Source organism: Nicotiana attenuata, chromosome 12, assembly GCF_001879085.1.
Source record: "Nicotiana attenuata strain UT chromosome 12, NIATTr2, whole genome shotgun sequence".
NCBI lineage: Eukaryota > Viridiplantae > Streptophyta > Magnoliopsida > Solanales > Solanaceae > Nicotiana > Nicotiana attenuata.
Window position 1 is genome coordinate 30,609,357 of NC_032000.1, and position 5,442 is coordinate 30,614,798.

The following is a 5,442-nucleotide window of genomic DNA, read 5'->3' on the forward strand; positions in this document are numbered from 1 at the left end:
AACTACTCGAAACCAGGAGCAGTCTCGTTCATCCTGTCGACGAGCGGGGTGCGACTTCCTGCGACACTTTATTTCTTCTCCTTCCAGCCTTTGGTGCATTGGGCTTTCTTGGTATTGCTTTAATGGCGTCAACGCGCGCTTTCACGGACCGCGCTAGTACGGTGAGCGGGTCCTCGAGATCAAGTGTCGAACAGTGGCGTTGCGTCATGGTTTCTTCTGAGGGATTTTCTTCAAATCTCTTTATCGAGACGGGCTCGAGTTCTCTATTTTGGAGGGTGCTGTTCCTAGATGAGCGTGCTTAAGCGGTGATGCGCCCGTAAGGACTTGAGGTCCCGTCACTCCTAGGGGTTCTCGTCATTTCCAACTTTCGTGAAATGAGTTCCGGGGTCGTATCTTCGGGAGACGGTTGCTGTAGGAGTTTTCGCGAGCATGATTCAATTCTTTCGATGAGGTCTTCCAACATCCTTACCGCTACGAGGTAGGTCGTCGGTCCGTTGGTGTCCGATATCTCGGGCACTGGCTCGACATAAGGAGATATTTCTGGTACTACCGCGTTGGGAGTCTCCGGGCGGTTCTGTAGCTGATCGATAGCCAAATGACGTCCCTGCAACATTTCAAAAATAATATGAAGATTAACTTCCTGTTCCACCCGGGTTGGGATTTTTTGGGCTTCCTGTTGGTCGACGCGCCATGTGTCATCATTGGTGCGCGAGACTCCATTGCCCCGCTGAGCGGCGTGCAGACCCGCGTCCGCTCGAAATGATCTAGATGTGTTATTGGGGTCCTGCGGCGTTGCGCCAGTCATTGGAATGGCCATACTGTTCTCTCTGCGATTTTTGGGGTTATCGTTCTCGATTTCCTTTATCAAGCTGGACATCAACCTTAAATCGGAAGATCTTGGGCAAGAAAAAGTGTGAAAGATATCGTGCGCTCGAGTGACGAAACTAACAAGAGAATAATCACTATTATTTTTAGCCCCACGGTGGGCGCCAAACTGTTTACCGTGAAAATGGTAACAACAATTAGATTTGTAAATGGGAATCTAAAAATACGTGATCTATTCCCGAGCTAGTTTGTTAAGGCAGTTAGTGCTAAAGCGTGAGGCAAAATGATAAAAATCGAGTTAATCTAAGCAGTAATCGAACCAGTAAGGGACTGTTGCCCAGGCGTAAGATCAGCCAGTGGGTGCCTCGGGGCCGAGGTGCAAGCCTTTCTCGGACTATCAAGGGTAGTCGGAAAGGGGGATAACAGGTGAAAATATAGCTAAGCAAGGCTCTATATCACCAATATCTGAACAAAGTAATGAAGAATAAGTGATAAAGCTGTAAAGTGCTAAGGTGACCTCGAGGTGGATGAAGATAGAAAATATTGAAGAAAGAGAGACAGAGAGAGAGAGAGAGAGAGAGAGAGAGAGAGAGAGAGATTATTGCATTTTTGGAGAAGTGGAGCAACATCAGTCGTTTACAAGGTAGGGAGAGTCCCCCTTATATAGGCGAGGGGACTCGATATAGTACATGTATATTAATTGCAATAGTACAAAAATGGGACGACTTGATGCGAGGCCTCACAGTAGGCTCTAGGTAGGCTGGGCCTGTCAGGCGTAGCCACGTGCCCAGGGGGCTTCCCCTTTTATCCCGACCTCGGACCTTGTTTCTTCCGAGTCGAACTTCGACGAGCCCTGAGGCTGAGAATCGCGGCCTTCCACCCTCGGGGTCTTGGGCAAGGTTTCCGAAATGTCTTGATAGCAAAAAATCAAGTCTTCTGATTTAGCCGCGTACAGATAGTCTCTGCATTTCTCATGATGAAGTGATGGGAAATGATTCCGACACTCGACTTCTCGAGCTCCTTTTGGCAACATTATGTTGGCGATTCGGATCGCGGCGCAATCTTTTGTAACAGACAGCGTATCATATAGATCCTTACTCGATGCCTTATCGTTTCCGTTTCTCAAGGCAAAAATACTATCGTCGATTCGTTTTTTCAAGGAAGTAGTAATTGCACCCGTCAGTCAATCTTCCAGACCATCGATGATCGTGTCGTTTTTCCCCTATAAATGAGGGCGTTTTATGGCATTGGTTCCCCCATGTCAATACTTCCGTTGGCATGCTTTGCTTCTTCTTTCCCATCATCTTCTTTTACCCTTGATCACTACGATGGAAGCTTTCTATCTCAAGGCCGTTTGGAGGAGTTCCTTCGGACTTCGACGTAGCCTTCTGCCGGGGTCTCCCTTCGTTGAACATAAACATGTTGTTCCGATATTGCTGCGATCGTCGGTATGCTGGCCGATGTCGCTACCGTTGGCCCGAGATGGTGATTTATGGAGAGTTGGTTTCCTCCCTATGTAGATAGTCATTTGGATTATATACCGCTGCTCAAAAGCGGTCTCAGATTATCCACCGCTGCTCACCTTCATACCTCAGCTCGACATGGAATTCTATTTTGACTGGGGAGCTTACACGGCTCGATAATCCAAGAAGCGAATTTTAAGTAGTCGTACAAGCGGACCTGGGGTTTGGTCAGTCCTCAGCCTCTTCGAGGTTCTCTTGCCCAGTGAGGGTCCCCGAACCCTGGGGAGCTATGGCGTTTCTCCATTCCTCCCTGCTCCTTGGTTAACCCCTTTTGGGGATATCAGTACAGAAGGCCGGCACCCCGAGAAACATCTTCCTTGAGGCCACACGTTCGAGGGAGACGACTTTCGGAGGTACTGGCGCTGTGGTGGATCGTCGACCGTCCAAATTTGAACCCGAGCCTTTACTATATGTTCCCCTCTACTTCTTAATTTCCATGTAGAGACCCCTAGTGGGTTTTTGTAATTTGTATGTATTGATAATTCGGGAGCTTTGTAATTGCACGTCGTGACCCCTCTGGGGCTATTGTACTCGAATACTTCATAAATGAGAATTTCTTTTGCTGACTCCCTCTTCTCTTTCGATGTTTGTATGCTCTTATGCCCGTCGGGGTTTTTGAATGCCTTCTTTTTGCTTATTGGTCATCGTAGTCTGCCATGATATCTTGTCCTGGTCTCCAGCTAATTGACGAGGCTCTTCCCCGACCCTTTTTGTCGTACTTTGGACTGATGGAGGACCGACCAGATAAGGTCAAGCGATTGGGGCCTGCTAATTTGTTTGGAGATCGCGCGTCGAATTCCGGGGCCTTCGGGAATGCTACCCCGAATGAAGGTCATCTTTGGGTGCCCTGGTGGGCCCTGTTGATTTTGATGTAGATAACTCTTTCAGAGAGTATAAGGTTGGCTTCCGTTTGAGGAGCTTGCTTATGTTGGGATGCTTCTTTGGGCCTTTGTGGAGCTTTGTTGATCGGGGCTTCCGGGGTTTACTCCTCTGGAGAGGGGATCGCGAGCTCGGGTGCTCTCCTTGCGTCTAGTACCGGCGTTTTGGAGCTCATCGTGACCCTGTTTCTTGGGGCCTGGGGCACCTAACGCGAAATGCTGCCTCGAGCATGGAGACAATTCGCGTGGTCCCTCGAGTCTTGTCGTCTGTTGGGGGATGTTCCCTGGGTCGGGTATCGACCCGTCGATTCATATCGAGGCCATTGGCTTCCTGGAGCTTATCTCGAGCGGGCAACTCGCCGTTGTCTCTTGCATATAAGAGGGGTGGTTTCGGCCTTTTTGCGAGACTTCATTACTTTTGGGTAGCTGTTCTTCTTTTCGGCACAGGGCTCCCTATTTTTTAAAGTTCAAAAAGCGTTGGTGCTTGCCTTTGCTTTATTTTTTCAGTTTTTCCACAATCATGGCGACCACTTCGGGACCGGCATGGCAATGGGCAGAGAATGATGTTCCTGGTGCTCGAGAGTTGAAGGATTTTGCTCTGGAGATGGTGTCCTTGATAAGAGAGGAACACCTGGAGATGGCGAGGAGATAATGTGGGTGGAGCGAGGGGGTGACACTGCGGGTGTTTTCCCCAGGGGAAGGCATCGCGGACTTTGCTGATGGGTTCTTGAGTGTGCACCTATACCCTTTTGCATTTGGCCCCCCTGATAGGGTTGTGCTTGACTTTTGTTTGGAGTATCGGGTTACTCTGGCGCAGATTCATCCGTCGTTTTGGCGAATGGTGTTGATGATGAGATTTTTTGCAGAGAAAGCCGGGCTTGATTTCACGCTTGATCATCTCATCAAGCTATATCAGCCTTTTCATCATCGAGGTCTGCTGACCTTGAGGGGTCGTTCGCCCACGCCCCTCGTTGTCGATGATGAGGAGGGTGGAGATCGAGAATGGGCCAGTTGGTTTGTCTGAGTCCGGGCGACCAATATTATTCCTGTGGAGTTTCTGCCTTTCCCCCAAAGGGTGGAATCACGCGCGTAAGTGAGGCACTTTGCTGCTCTTTCAGATTTTGTTCATGGCAAAAATCGGCCAAATAATAATGCTATTTCCCTTGTTGCAGCAACTTCGTGGACGCCAGGCCAGGTCCATGATCTGCCTGGCTGGGTTCGGAGGTTGGTGACCCATTCGTCTCGCGACGAACGCAGGTGGCGAGATATGTCTTGCATCAGGTGGGGAGCGGAACATCAAGGTGTGTATCTATGTTGCTTTTCTCCTGCTGGCATATACCCGAGGTAACATTTTCCCATCTTATTTGTACTGGATTAGCTGTTTGCAAATATCGGGCGGTTCCTTGGGGTGAGACAGCGCTTTTTCGGAGAGGAGATGGAGTCATCGGCCTCCGAGCCGAGAGATGGCAGTAATAAGAGGGACTGGAGCCCACCATGCGAAGGAGACTTTAGTAGTGCTGGCCGGGCTCGCATTTCTGAGGACGGGGCACCGCCCGAGTTTGCTGTTCCCGGAGTGCCTGTTTCCCGGCAAACGACTCCTTTGAGTGAGCACGTTGTGCCCAGGGCCGGTTATTCTGGGGTCGTGGGGGCAGGACTGACAAGAAAATGTTCTGATATGGAAGAAATCCGCCGTCTTCACTTCGTGGTGAGTTTGTGCACAGTTTTCTTTGTATCCTGCATCTTCCTCCTCTCATTGGATCTTCCCTGCGCGGGCCTGCGATAGGCTTAAGTTCGAGCTGTTTCGCCAAAAGGCCAAGTTTCAGAGGATTCTGGATGAGGGAGAATCCCGTTGGCTCCTTTGCAAGGAGAAGGAAGGTGAGCTGCAGTATTGGCGATATGAGGTATACCGGAGCTCAAACTATGAGAGCTACTTGATGGAGCAGGTAACATCCTGTAGCGTGTGCTTCGCTTTTTTCTAATTTTAAGGCTAATTTCTTCTCGCCATATCAGTTGCAGAAAAAGCCAGAGGCCTTGGAGTACCTTAAAGGCGACGTGAACCGCGTTAGGGCCGCTTGTGAGGAGCTAAGAGCTCAAGTGCAGGCTCAAGCTCTGGAGGAGATGAGTTCCTCGGCTAGGATCCCTCCCTTCGAGGTCCAGCTCAACTTGACCCGTGACAATGCCAAAGTTCAGGCGGATACGATCGAGAGACTTGAGTC